The sequence below is a fragment of the Macrobrachium rosenbergii genome, chromosome 8 (assembly GCF_040412425.1).
Source record: "Macrobrachium rosenbergii isolate ZJJX-2024 chromosome 8, ASM4041242v1, whole genome shotgun sequence".
NCBI classification, from domain to species: domain Eukaryota; kingdom Metazoa; phylum Arthropoda; class Malacostraca; order Decapoda; family Palaemonidae; genus Macrobrachium; species Macrobrachium rosenbergii.
The window spans coordinates 60,784,487-60,800,869 of NC_089748.1; the positions used below are offsets into that span (position 1 = coordinate 60,784,487).

A 16,383-nucleotide genomic window follows, 5' to 3' on the forward strand; every position below is an offset into this window, starting at 1 on the left:
GTGACTTTTGTTGATTAAACTTGAATCATTAACAGTGATAAGTATCATTTTTAGACTTGTAATTGTAATGAAATCTCTCTCTCTCTCTCTCTCTCTCTCTCTCTCTCTCTCTCTCTCTCTCTCTCTCTCTTTCTTGTATTTAAATCACCTGTTAAAACAATCTTTAAGTATGCAATCGCTTTACCTACCATAGTCAGTATTCCTGGGGTCACAAGTGGCTACCCCTTTCCTAGCTATTTACCTGCTGGCTACTCTTGACACTATCACTTTTATTTTTCTTCCTTTTCCTAAGCATACTTCCCTTCCACGATTGATTTTTCTTCAAATCTCCTGCCATAAATTTTTCATCTACACACCATCTATGACATTCAGAATCTCATACCTTATTTCTCCTTTTTTGCACTATCAGTGGGTAGTATGGAGCTCAGATTCTCATGAGCCTGTAAAATAGATCTTCACATCACTTGGAGCTGTGAATTTATGTTTTTTTTCTGCAAGTATACCACAGTAGTGAAAAAGCGTTTGCTTTTGATACGGTAGTTATAACTAATTTGTCATTTAGTAGGCATTTCTTCCCTCCATGGAGTCTACATCCCATCAACAGACGCTCTCTGATTTAGGGCCATCGTATCTGTATCCTAATCCATTGGCACTTTCAAGAGCAGCAATATCCAGGATGTATTTCTTACTGCCATCACTGTGGCGGTCCAATTAATGGACTAGCCTGATTTATTTGGTTTCCATTGTCATCACGAATAAGAGTTCCATTTGATATTTGAGGGGCTCTTCTCCACTCAACAAGGCTTTACAACCGTCAGCTGTGCTCTCCTCTCCCTAAAGATACAGTGCATTTGAATCCCAGCCCATTGGCATTTCTTAGAGAGCATTTATTTTCCACCTTTTACCACTTAATAGTGCCACAAGAGTAGTCGGTTGTAAGTTCCTCAACTGGCATGCATTCGATAGTCATGATTTGGCAGATCTGGTGCTGTTGCTGACATGTGTCAAGAGGGAGGTTTATCTACATTTTAGACTGCATTTCCTCCCAACAAGGATACACAACCCTCAGTTCAGCTAAGTTCTCCTCTCCTAGGACATGCCAACTAATTTGGCATTAACCGCCAGTGTTGCCTGATTACGTGACTTACATTAAGTCATTTTTGTAGCAGGGTTACTCCAGAAAAAAATTAGACACGGGACTTTGCTTCCTTTTAACTTTTAATTGTTTAATCGTGGCTGAACTTCCGCAGAAAACATTGTTTCATACACCTACAGATCATCAGCAATGCACTTATTGCACCATTTGAGTCAAACTTGTATTCTCTGTCATAACGCCTGGACACTGAGTCCTTTCCTTACCTTTCCTTTATAATAAAGTTTCCACCCACACTTGCCCGGCTGTTAATAAGCTTTTCCTTCTTTCTCCTTCATATCACCATTCACCTTTGCGAAAGAATTCATTCTTTTGGCACCACAGCGACATCTAAAAAATCGGATCAATTTATATATATATATATATATATATATATATATATATATATATATATATATATATATATATATATATATATATATATATATATGTGTGTGTGTGTGTGTATGTATGTGTGTGTGTTTAATTATATTATATGTATGTGATATATATATATATATATATATATATATATATATATATATATATATATATATATATATATATATATATATATATATATATATATATATATATATATATATACACATATATATATATATATATGCATACGTAAATTTATACAAATACATAAATATATTATGTTAGAAAATATTTTAAAACAACAAATTTTTTTTATATGATGGTGACTATAGCGTCGGCTGCAAATGCATTAATGTCCTGTTAATCATTTCATCTGGGGACCTTAATGGTAATTTGCATTGCTCTTCAAGTATTTTCGTGATGTGCATCCTAATTAGTGGATAAACATCATGAGCCCTTTTGATAATACCATCTGCTAATGGCACTTAACTGTGATGAGAATTCATGCGAATAATCGCTGCTTAATCAACATGATTACCTCAGATTAAAATGTTTCATTAGGTTATCGTTTGAATTTTTGTTTATGATCGTCATTCTAGAGTTATTGCTCTTATTTCTTTTACTATCGAATATTCTTTCAATAATCGCAAGGAGGTAATAATTTCACCCCTTGCATTCGTGTGTGTGTATGAGTTTCTGTGTGATTTAGCAGTGTATCACTACTTGCAAGAGCTTTCAAACTCTCTACTATTCTCTGTGATTTCTCATCACAGTCACCATCAACTACGCATCATATACAAACATAGACCATTCACACTCTATTCACGATCCATTTTATATTCCCACAACTCAAGAAGTGTGGGGCTAAATTGGATGAAGCTTGGCATATGTACTGATTTTTTTACCATCACGTAAAGATGACTTTTGGGAGAAACAGACGCTGAGTTTATAATCTTGTTGCCAAGGAACCCATCTTACCCATTATATAAGCTTGAATGCTGCAGACAGGATGTCCGGTTGAGGTATATTTTCATCTTGCGTGTTTATTCCTAAATCTAAGATATTTAATGCATTTAGTAACGAGAGACAATTTTCAATTGCTGCTGGGAGTCTTTACAGAGAAATATTTTGCGCTGAATGTTCTTGTTTATTCTGGGTTGTTATAAATATCTGTTTTTAAAAAATCCGTAAGGATGATGTTTCAAGATTCTAAAACTTGTTTTTTTACCTCTGTGCAGAAATCAAGGTCGCTCTAAAGGTCACTTTAATATGCTCAAACTAAATTCAATTAGGTGGCCATCTGATTATATGTTGCTCTGTTATCCTGATTTGTTCTTGTTCTTCTAGAAACTACGTGATGGAATTTCCACATAGTCGACTGAAGTTTTCTATCATAGGGGTTAACCAAACAAGAATTATACTTTATAATCAAGAGGAAAGATGAAAATAATTATCTTCAAATAATCTGTAAATAATTACCGCATTATTATCCATCCGGCTTTATTTGAAGCTGCTGAAGTTCCTCTGATTTGAGCAATCCTTCACACGCTTGAAGTCTTTTGGGAAAATCTTCTTGCTAATCCTTTCGAAGTTGTAATTAGCCTGAAGTTACTCTTTTGATCCTCCGATGTCGTCCTCCTGTGGACTTGAGCCTTTCAGACACATCTATCTGAAGGTAATGCATTCTTCGTGGGAATATGAATTAGTTTCTCCTTTTTATTTTTCTGTAAAAGAAAAGTATTGTGACTGCTTTGTCTGTCTGTCCGCACTTTATTCTGTCAGCACTTTTTCTTTCTGCACTTTTTCTCTCCGCACTTTTTCTGTCCGCCCACAGATCTTGATAACTACTGAAGCCAGAGAGCTGCAGATTGGTATGTTGATCATCCACCCTCCAATCATCATACATACCGAATTGCAGCCCTCTAGCCTCTGTAGTTTTTATTTTATTTAAGGTTAAAGTTAGCCACAATCGTGCTTCTGGCAACGATATAGGATAGGCCACCACCGGCCGTAGTTAAAGTTTCATAGGCCGCTGTTCATATCTTATTCCATCTTGGTTCATACAGCATTATACCGAGACCACCGAAAGATAGGTCCATTTTCGGTGGCCTTGATTATACGTCGTAGCGGCTGTTCAGAAAACTCGATTGCGCCGAAGAAACTTCGTCACATATTTTACTTGTGTATTTTTGGATTCCATGGTTAATTTTTCAGTGGTACGGTTTTAACTACAGGTATTTCAGTCCTTTAATTTTCGGTAATCTCATATTAAATTATCATCTTACAGTCAAATTCTAAAATCGAAGAACAGTCTTTAGGGAGAACTTTACATTTTATTTTATATGAGTATTTTTGTGCTTCAGGAAATCCCATGAAGAATAAAGTGCGTTTGCAATTTGTTCATGAACTTCCCAACATGATTCTACACTAATAAATCGTGCGACTGGAGTTGTTCTATCCTATACGTGTGAATCTGGATCTATAAGATTAAAGCACAATGGCATGAATGTCGACGCTCGATTCATCATCTTAAAAAATGTGATTCCTGAAAAAACTTAACCTGTTCATTGGCTTCAGCCGAATGCGCCGCTTTTAGTCCTAAAATCCAGAAGTACAGCAAATGTAAATTATGCCTGTGGTCAGATCCCGATTGATATTCCTTTCATTAGTTTTACTGTACCTCCGTTCATATTCTTTCTTTCATCTGACTTTCCACCCTCTCTAACACTTGCCTTCTTACTGCCAATTTCCCTTACAGGGCAGAACGACCTCATAAGTCCCAGCGCTTGGCCTTTGGCCTAAATTCTATATTCTATTCTATCCGACTGATATTTTCAGATTGCTTAATCTGCTCGTTTTTTGGTTTGAATAACTGAGATGCTGCTTTTACGTGGTAATAGTGAAACTTATCGATAGATTAAGATGTATTTTATTTGTCTGAATGTGGGATATGTTACCGAGTAATGTGTGTGATGGAAATTATTATTTCTTTGAGGTAAGGGAGAGGGAACAAAGGTAACTGAAGCATTATAGGCTACAACATGGCACAGTATTCACGGAAAGGTTATGATGTGTTTTTGCTCCTGAAGCAAGATGGGTAGCTGATGGGAAATTTTATGGGAAGAATATTGAAGGTAACTCAAGAAGAATAGTTTAAATCGAGCTTATTTATTTATATATTCATTTTACGAAACAGTTGTCAGAAGGTTGACAGTATAAGAAAAACAGTACGAGGCATGCATGGATTTAAAGAATGCTTAAGATATCACGGAGGGAACTATACACGTATAAAGTCCGGGTAATTCATTTTAACTGTGAAAGACGCTTGTGCTAAAATATGCAGACATAACTGCCCATGGTTCGTTGCAAAACCTTCATTCTTGAAACAAGTGTGTTGCTTGCACAGTTTTTCAGAATTTTTGTGGTCGATGTGTTTGCATATCCTTGGCCAGGACAGAATATATAATTACATGGTTGGTGGATAAGAAGAATGACTTTCATGCTGGAGAGGGCTGAGATTATTGCTCAGGCTGAGGAAAGCTTCCTTACACCCTTCCTAGAAGCCCTTCTTATTTAGCTGATACTATTGTAACTCTGACCTCACTTGCTCAGGCGAAGAGATCCTAGGTTCCACAACTTCAGCAAACAGTCGAAATCTAATTTTGTAAAATATCTGTCACAACGAAAATCCGAAAACTAGAAAACGTCACACTCTTTGCAACACTAGACAGGCTGCTGCTGCTGCAAACAGTGTCTCGCTAACTAGTAACAGGTTTAATACTACTCATTTTGCTAGGAGTTTTATTTGGCTAAAACTAAAATGTGGAATAGTATCCTAGTTTCATTCTGGAATATTTCGATCTCCAAAGGTTTAAGCGAAGAGCAAATTCATTCCTGCTTTCTGCTGATGTCTCCTGTATGCAGGCGTATTGATCTTATTTTCTATTCCCTCATATATATATGTTTATCACCGTTTCCATAACTTGTCTCTCTCTGCTGGCTGATTTCCCTTTGGAGCCCTCTTGGGTTTATAGTCTGCTGACTCTTTCCATAAGGGTTTCCAGCTGAAGCGTGTAAGAAAGAACGAAAGAAAGAAAGAAAGACAGAACGTAACCTCCTCTTTCCCCATTCATTCTTCCTTACTCTTAGGATGTGACGACTAGTCGCTATAAATATTAACTTTTTTCTAATTGTAGGATTTAAATCGTTTTAAAGAAAAGACCCTAAAGTAAACATAAAACGAAGGGTGTAATCCACTAGAGAATCACGATAAAAATGTTGTTAAGAATTACGAAGGCAAAGCAAACTCATTAGCAAACTCATCTTGAAATGCTTCACATACAGTGTCATACGAAATTCGCTAATGATTAACGCTAATAATGAATAATTCTCTCTCTCTCTCTCTCTCTCTCTCTCTCTCTCTCTCTCTCTCTCTCATCGAGGTAATCGTCATCCCACTCTACAGGTAATTCTTGTTGGTAGATTAAGGATATAATTTGCGTGGGGCTTGCGAAATTAGGATGACCTTTTTTTAGATTATGTTTGTTATTTGTGTGTACGGTATTACTGTAAATGTGATAAATTAGTTTTGATGCTTAATTATCTGTAAATATGTATATTTACCAAGAGCGCTCTAAAATGTGATAAATCGTTGCCACTTAATTACAGTTATCTTAATTTTTTTATATAAGCATTGCTCTTTTGGTAACAGTAGTGAGTACAAATTCAGCCAGTGATTTTATTATATTAAGAGATCTGAGAAACAAGAAAAATGTTATTGCAGTATAAATAAATAGGGTCTTTTAGAGTAAAATCGATTTATCAAATAGGAAACAAAACTTATGGAATTACTCCCTCCTGAAAAAATTTTAAATTAATAATGATTCTTGATGACCAGTAATAACATTTTATCATCAACAGCGAAGCTGCTTGTGTTAATGAGTCTTTGGCTATTAAATTAATTTCTTTTTCTTCTTCTGGAACAAACCAGTTCCCTTCCTGTTACCCCTTGGTTTAGTGGTGGATCATCTCCGAAAATTACCAGTTCATTATATTTACCAAAGGATGACGTCAGTTACTCGGGTTTACAAGTAAATGTGACAAATTAGATAAAAATGAAAAGGAACTATGCCATTTACCAGGTTCGGAAACCTTACTATAATAACACCGAACGAAAAAACAAAAATGTATTCAGGAATTCTTTTATTTCTGCTAAATTGGACCACTTATGCATCAAATTTTTATAAAGAAACAGGTCCTCTTGTGAATGCAGTAACAGGTTTCAATAATCGTTTTGCTAGATGGAGATTGCCCCGTGAGCATTGCAGTCTAGCCTGAAATAGCCCTTCTACAAATCTGGAATCGCTGTTGCATTTTTAGTGACGTTCTGTTTTGAGTTTCGAAGGCTCGTTTGAATTTTTTACATCTCCATCGTGTTGTGTCCCGTTAAATGAACTACCCAAAGCTCTCATGTAAGATTCAGGGCCCACGAGATTAACAAGAGAATGTATTTTATACGAAGGTTTTCCAGAAAACAGCTAATGTAAAGAACTTTCCCACTGCCAGCTGTCAATTTGAAATGTTCAGAACTTCTTGCCAGAAAAGTTCAGATTCTTAAGAAAAAAAAAAAAAAATAATAAGAACATAATCTCCTCAAGCGTCGTCGTCTAATTTTTACAAAAATAACAGCAAATTCTCAGCAAGCAAATTTCACCAAGATCTTAAAAAAAAAAAATGAAAGATAAACTAATATATACGTAATCCCCTCAAGTGTCAGCAACGTCTGAGAAGAAGCGAGAAAGAACCGAGATCAGATGCACCACACACTAGAGAGTGTTTCGACTTACGTCACTATTTTCCCTTGACTCCCGACTCCAAGAGGTGATTTCCAGGAAAGAACCTCTGCTTCGATCCGCGTTTTCAGAAGGTTTAACAAGCAAGATCTGGCGTGTGTAGCTTTGCCTGATCCTCTACCCTCAAAGCCAAACCGCTCGCAGTTTCCCCGCGGACGTTTTGGAGTTCTCTGAACTATATATTGTATTGCACAGATGCTGTGTTGACATCTCTGGTCGACGGCTTGTCGAATGCTGATGTCTCCAGAGTGTGCGTCTTTACGTTCATTTTTATATATTCTGTTTCGTAAATGTATTTTGCGTGAATATAAATACACGTTTGTATTAATGAGCATGTATAAAATTGTCCGTTTTGTGAAGTAAAATAACCGTAAACAGACCCACATACACACACACTATATATATATATATATATATATATATATATATATATATATATATATATATATATATATATATATATATATATATATATATATATATATATATATATATATATATATATATATATATATATATATATTCATATATATATATGTAGAAATTAATATATATGTCTATATAATTAGATTAATATATATATATATATAGTGTAATAATTAAATATCAATCGTATTGATTATGCATTAACGAAAACCGAAAACTATAGCCAGTTAAAATAAAAATATCACTAAATGAAGTTATGTAATTCTTTACAAATCTAATAATTTGATACTTCATTTAGTGATATTTTTGTTTTAATTGGATACATTTTTTGGTTTTCTTTTATGCCAATATATTAATAAGATTGTGCTCTGTTAGTCTAATTATCAGAGAATAGTTGATTTTTACAATTTTTTACAAGAGTTGGCTTCGGAAATTTACAGATGTGCCATTACAAAAACGAAATTTGTTGGTTTCTACATCTTTCTAATTTAAAAGTAATCTGTAACCAATCATTCTTTCTAATGTCTTATTCAAGTTTAAAAAGCTGTCGTTTAATGTTCTATTAATTAATAATAATAGGAAAGTAAGCTACTTGACATCTGTCATTTGTCACACATAACTTTTCAAGCTTTACTTTTGAAATTTTATTTTTACTCAGATATATTTGATGCGCATAATTGAGATGGTTTGCTGTGTAATTTTCATAATACTGAGTTTGGATGATGAATGCGTTGTAACACCCAGCGTTAAGTAAATTCATATTTCAGTTTCGTTCTGTATTTCATCATGTTTTTGTATGCTCTCTAACTATTTCTTCGGTTCATCATTATGTGTAGAAATCTGCTTGATTGATTCAAGGCTATTATTTTGTCATTTAATTATACAATGTTTTATGTGGATTACATAACTACCTACAAAGGATATAATATCTTGAACAGATTGTATTGTAGTCGACTAGAATATTTCCTTCGAAAGAACTAAGACCAGTTAGTATCCAAAGTTATCTATCTTTATTTTTTTTATCTTCATTAGAAAGAATCTAAGCCAGTTAGTATCTTAAGTTTTATCTATCCTTCATTGTGTCTTGATTTTTAAATTTTATTTTTATACTCTTTTTGTGAAGCAGACGTAGTTTTATCCTACCCTGCATTATTTAAATTAAACAGATTCATTGTTTCTCTTCTTATTACCATAATCTGGGCAGAGTCCCAATCATTTTGTTTCCAGGCAAGACTGCACCGAAAAAAATTCAACTGGCGAACTCGGTGGACTGAGCCCGGTGGCTGCGTCCCTCATTATCAATGTTTATGTAATTAGCTCACTGCTGAGAGGCTAAAACGTTTTAGTGATGCTAATTTACATAACTCCATTAAGCGATATTCCCTCCTTTGTATGGACGTAGGTTTTCCTGTTTATTTTTATGCGCCTATGTATTTGTTTGTGTTCCATCAAATGATTAGATGAATTAATATGATTGTGGTCTGTTAATCACATTATTAGATAATAATTTAATTTTACAATAATTTTTATAAGAGTTGGCTTTGGAAATTTACAGATGTGCCATTATAAAAACGAAATTTGTTCGTTTTTGCATCGTTCTATTCTAAAAATATTCTTTAACCAATCATTTTTCTTATTTAATTTTTTAGGTTTACAAAGCTGTCGTTGAATGTAATATTAATTATCTTACAATTATTGTTTGAACTACCTCTCGCATAACTCCATATCAGAAGAAGTTATCTTCAAATACTATTCAAATCAGCCACATTTCGATTCCAAAAGTGGGAATAACTACCAAGCCTTTTAGCTCCTTGATTTCTTCAAACGTTTTGGATAAGCTTATAGGCTTGTCACTGCAAAGCTCGAGATCCAAAGGGAAGAATGCGAAGAAATTCTGACGTCATAAGCAGGATTCGAATCTGAAGCTTGAGTTTCAGAATGAGGTCATGTTGCTCACAGGTTGTGTGGAAGTGGTTAATGTGACCTCGTTCTGAATCGAATCCTGCAACGGACGTCAGAATGTCCAAATTATACATACATATACACACACACACACACACACACACACACATATATATATATATATATATATATATATATATATATATATATATATATATATATATATATATATATATATATATATATATATATATATATATATATATATATATATATATATATATATATATATATATATATATATATATATATATATATATATATATATATATATATATATATATATATATATATATATATATATATATATATATATATATGTATATATATATATATATATATATATATATATATATATATATATATATATATATATATATATATATATATATATATATATATATATATATATATATATATATATATATATATATATATATATATATATATATATATATATATATATATATATATATATATATATATATATATATATATATATATATATATGTATATATATATATATATATATATGTGTATATATATATATATATATATATATATATATATATATATATATATATATATATATATATATATATATATATATATATATATATGTGTATGTATATATATATATATATATATATATATATATATATATATATATATATATATATATATATATATATATATATATATATATGTATGTGTGTGTGTGTGTGTGTGTGTGTGTGTGTGTGTGTACATACACAAATGAAGTTTAAACTAAGTTACATTCATTGAGGAGGCATCGACAGAAATGAGAAATACACAAAAGTAAGGAGAAAAGTTCGTAGCTTAATGAACGACCAAAAAGAAAGAAAGAAAGAAAAAAAAAAAACTGGGGCTGTGGCGAGAGAAGGCGATGGAGTTTAAAGTTGCGAAGGACTATCCCAGAACAAAACACTAAACGTGACGATGATTATAATTTTGTCTTGACATTCTGGTGCAGGCAGAATTTCACATGTTAACATGGCAATTTTTTCACTTGTTATCATAAACTTGTAACTGTGATTATGGATTTTTTAAATTTCACTTCGTTACTTTTCACGGAGTTTTGACAATGTTTTGAGTTGCATGTTTTCAAATTTCTAAAAATTATTTTCTATAGTTGTATTTTTTTTAATTTTTATTTTATTTAAATGTTCTCACTGAACTATTTTTTTCGTTCAGAGTTACTCCCAGTTTTGTTACTTCAGATTTCAATTTAGGAATCCCTCTTGATTTCAGTGTCTGCCCTTAACTGTTTCACTTGTCCTCTCTATTTTTGAAAACTTTCTGTTCCATTTTATTGTACATTTTATCTCGTCCATTCGTTCACAGTAACTCTTCTTTGCTACCCGATACTCTCCGTTTCCCTCACTACACTTCTAATTTTTCTTTTATCACTGTCCAGTATATCTAACAATAGAAAAAAAGCTAGTATCTAACGGTAATTTTATACTGTATTTGCTTTTAATTTTATCGCACGTGCCTATTAAACCTTAAAAATTAACATATTGTTAATAAATATTCTAGTGATTTACTGTCATAGTCTTGGGAATATTCTGCTGCTCTCATGGGTGGTTTCATTATGCTAATATTGTTTTACTTTCAGTATTCGGTGGTAGCTTAATTTAGCATAAAAGCCTCGAAGGGACAGCAAAAACGTTTCAGTTAATTTATCCTGTCTGTTGATGATCGTAGCTATCGTTCACACATATTATAATATGAATCTTTAAAGAAGCATTAGTTAATCCTGTGTTGAATTAATTTTTTATTTTCTGACGAAAATTTTACTCTATACTCACGCATCAATTATTCACATAATTTCATGCATATTTGATCATTATTTTATATCTTCTTTTTTATATGTTACTTTGCATCAAGGTCCGTAAACTTTTCTTCGTTTTCGACTGAAAAAACATACCATTTTTAGAAAGTGTGAAGATTCTCTGCCCAACTCTGAACAAAACGAAACCTGGAAACGTATCGCATCGGTTCAAGCTGTTGTCTCGGAGGAGCTTTCCATTGTAAGCCGCTTATTTTCAAGTATGCCATGACGATGTATAATATCTGTATACATTTAAAAGATATCCTTCCTGTTATTTATTTATTTAGTTCTTTATAAATCCGGAAGACTGATATAATAATAATAATAATAATAATAATAATAATAATAATAATAATAATAATAATAATAATAATAAACGACCAAAAATTTTTCAGTACACATGCTAATCACTGTACGCAGAAATGATGCACGGGTGAAGATTTTATTTATATTTTGATAGGCAAACTGTTTGGTTCATTAATACCTGTGCTAGTAAACCAAGCATCAAAGGGATTTTATTAAATAACAGTAAAATTCTTTGGCTCTTCATTAACTGGGTAGCAACGTTATTAACACTGCATCATTGACCTTGTGTACTATATTATTGCTTATGTAGGGTAAACCCAAATACTGTAATCTGATATGACTACGGAAATGCTTCAGTCTGCTTTGGTGTTGTAATTTTCTGTTTTATCATAACGCTATCAGGATATTACTGCAAAATGGATTATGCCTTGGCTTTGACTCTCTGAAAATGAATTTTTTGTTGTTGTGTAAACTTTCTACTTATAAATAGTAAGTAGTATTTGTTTTCATTTTTCAGGTCAGTATTTGGTGTAATGAGGCTACCTATGTGACAATTAAAAATATGATGAAGTTTCTCTTGCAATGCGTGAAGATTTATACATTTCACGACCCCGGATCAGGAAAGGTAATATTTCCAGTGAGTAACCTTTCGTATTCAGTTTGTTTTACTTTTTCCGCACCCAACAACTGGTTTACATTTTTCCTCACTCATCACCCGGTTTACTTTTTTCCGCAGTCATCAACTGGTTTACGTTTTTCCTCACTCATCAACTGGTTTACTTTTTTCCCTCACTCATCAACCGGTTTACTTTTTTCCTCATTCATCAACTGGTATTCACAATTTAAATGATGTTTTTTTATTTGTGTGTCCTAGCAATATTTTAGTCTGTTATGTTTTGTTCATGAATGAACTTCGGCAACTTTGCTATTATCGTAGATCAGGATAATCGCTGATGAATATTATGATTTTATCAGATTTTTTCTCTTGTTTGTGGTGGTTAAACTTCTTCGAATACTAAACTTTGGTTGCTAAATGAACATCGCATTTTCCATTATTTTGTTTTACATGCTATATTGTCATAGAACTAAAAACTCAAGAGCTTATATATCAAGTTTTAAGAAATAAGTGGCTGCCAGGGCATGTTTATAACAGAAAAAAAAAAACTAGTAGTCAAGGGTTTGTATGGAGAATGCGAGTAATGACTGGGCAGAAACATATATGGGGAGAGGTAAAGGACCCTTAGATTTGGAAATAATGGATACATGCATCTTGATCTGTTATGTTTTGCTGAGTACTTGTAAGCTTTTTTCGTGAAAATTAACTGTACAGAAACACTTAGTATTTATGCAGTGTTTTGCGCATGCCGTGTCTCCACGTCCCAAGTTTCTTGTTGATCGAGGAAAACTCTTACCAACTTGTCTACAAGATTTAGTTTAGCAAAGTTTGCTGCTGCTAAAGAAGGTTGTAACAGTTACTCGTTCCTTGACATACTAGTGTTGTCGTTTGTATCTGAGTTGTCTTCCTATATTTGCATTCATTTGCTAATAGCTTCTCTTGAATTCTGAATCATTTTCTATATCTGTTAATTTTTTAAACCACAAAAAGCCTGTGGGGAAAGACATTGAAATCTCATTATCAATGATATTTTTTATTTTGTGCGCCACCTTTAATAAGAAGCCAGCGGCTTTCACTTGATGTTTATGCAGTGTTTGGTACCTGCTGAAAACTACAGTGAAAGTTCTGAGTTGATGTCTCTCACTATTAAGGCCTAGTAGGGACTGGAGAGTTTCTATAGGCCATCCAATGGTGTTGCCAGTGATAACCTCTGAATTTCGAAATACTTTTTAAAAATAAAATATTGATGTCCCGAGGCGATTCATACAAAAAAAAAGAACATAAAATGTGTTTCATTACTGAATTTTAAAATATTTTTTTAAAAGAATGTACTAGTATCCTGAGGCGCATCCTTAAAATAAGAAATGAAATTTAAAGAAAATCAGGTTTTAAGTCTTGGGATGCCTATGTCTCTCTCTCTCTCTCTCTCTCTCTCTCTCTCTCTCTCTCTCTTTCTCTCTCTTAAGAACGTTATCGTTGATTTTAAAAGGGATCAATTTTTAAAGTTTATTTTAAAAATGTAAAGCGATTAAAAGATAAATCGTTGCAAGTCAAAATGACCGTATGACAATGAAGTAGTTAATCCAGTAGAGAAATAGTTTGATGTTGTTTCACAGCTCAAAGGAAAAATGCAATTGAGTACATGTGACCTTTTGAAAACTAAACTCTCTCTCTCTCTCTCTCTCTCTCTCTCTCTCTCTCTCTCTCTCTCTCTCTCTCTCTCTCTCTCTCTCTCTCTCTCTCTCCAAGAAACTAGCTTTTGTCCTCTTTCTTTTGACAGGCGGAGATCGGAAGGTGGTAGTCTATAGACAATGATAAGTAGAAGTTAAACACAAGTACGACTTACGAAAGGGGATTCATTGTGCGAACTGAGATGAGTTTTCCATGCCTTCTTTTCCTTGAATAATATTTTAGATTCGTCAACGGCGGCTTATTGCTGTAATCAGTGATGCCAGAATGATTTATTTCATAGATGCCTGATTTTTCGTTACTTTAAAATGGTAAATGTAATATGCTCCAAAACTATTTTCTATTTCGTGAACCCTACGATTCAGAATCATTCGAATCGATGCTAAAAAAAATTATTGATACTTGAGATTTCCTTTACAACAAACTCCTTCGCTATGTGAGATACCCATAGGAAGGACGGTAAGATTTAATGAGGCCCACCGTTTGCTCCAAAGAATTAAATGGACTGTATTGATGATTCGGATCTACAGTAAATCGTCAGGCTGTTCATATAACACAGACACATTGAATTTTGCTCTCTTGTCTGGAGGAATTAAAGTGCTAAGATGATGTCAAAATCCACTTTCGTTAATGGGAGAGTGGTCTGTCATAAGTGTTTTCATGTATAAAATATACGGATACTTATACGTAATAGACACACATGGACACGTTCTAAACTTGAATTATTTTTAGTCCTTTGCTAATTAAACATTCATACGAAAATGTATATTACGAGAAATGTACTTAACACTTGAAGGCTCATTTAGTGCAAAACTTCAGTTAGGATAAAAAAAAATAACCATTTTGAAATAGGATTAACGTACAAATATACCGGCCTTTCAACAATAGATTACGTTCTCTTAAACAAATAGTTTAGCAATGACTGAGTAACAGACGGAATTTTTTGTGATAATAATGTACAGCTCTGGTTGAATACATCATAAATTGTTTTTATTTTTAAATGCAAACATAAACGTAAACACATGTCGAGGTCATTTGAAATACAAAATAATCATATACTCATATCAACGGTCGAGATTCTTGACTGAGTCAAAGCCTCGATTATTTTTATCCCTCAATGGTATTGAATCCATAATGTTACCTATTATACCACATAGTTCATGGAATCTGTTATACAGCATCGTTATTACATTTATTCTTTCGCTTTTGTAAAAGGTAGAGTAAATATACATTATACGTACAGTCTTCTCCATCAGGTACTGATGCACCGATGAAGATAACAGCTACTCTCGGCATATATGTACCCCTCCCAACATCTGTTATTTTCTTTTTCTAGTCCATGGAACTCCCTGCCCGTTGATATTCAACTCCTCCTACCCTTCCCTGCACTCTTCTTAATCTTCGTGGTCTTATACTTAATCTTTCGTTGGTTCGGAATTATCCCCTTCCTGCACATCTTTTCGTTTGTGTTCTTCTTAAAGCTCTGGTATATTATATCACAAGTAATCTTGTCTTCAAAATTATTCCGTATGTCGCCTTCCATTGTTTTTTCATAGTAGTTGATGAAGGCGTTCGTTACGGTCACCCTCGGTGTTTTATTCTTGTTGGTAAATATGAATCTGTTTTTTTCCCAGTTGACCTCATGGTTATGATTCCAGCAGTGTTTGGCGAGTGCCGAAGCTCGGTTGTGGTGGCGATGTTCTGCTTACGCTGGCTTGCTCTCTCCTTGTATGATTTGCCGATCTGACCAAAACATGCCTTATCACAGTTGTCACAAGGTGCTAGGTAGACCCCGGCCCTCTTCTCCTCCCCTTTTATGGGTGTTATATTTCTATTTACCTTATTCTTAATGTTGCTATTATTATACCCAACTAGTCTTATATTTTTCGGTTTTGTTCAGATCCTTAATGAGTTATTGTTTGGAATAACAATCGTATTTTTCCTGTTTATTCAGTTTTATCTCAGCGTCTTCCCCAGTAGTAGTGTTTCCTAGCCATACCATGCGCCTTCCCTCACCAATGAGTCTGGTATCCCAGTTTTTTGGAAGAAGGGAAAATGGTTGGGAATGGTATCTAAAGTGCAATTGGCTCTGGCATTCGCATAGTAACGTTTTGCATACCTGTGACTGTTTGGTCATTGGGGTCTTCTTTAGGTTTTGTTC

At 33.3% G+C, this 16,383-nt stretch overlaps 1 long non-coding RNA gene across 1 annotated transcript in view; it reads left to right on the plus strand.

The window, feature by feature from the left end:
• Positions 1-12,737, plus strand: part of LOC136841274 (uncharacterized) — a 30,116-nt gene extending 17,379 nt beyond the window's left edge. The window contains exon 3 of the long non-coding RNA XR_010853864.1: positions 12,435-12,737. This is a non-coding gene — a long non-coding RNA (uncharacterized lncRNA). The remainder of the gene's footprint in view (positions 1-12,434) is intronic.
• Positions 12,738-16,383: the final 3,646 nt, after the last annotated feature.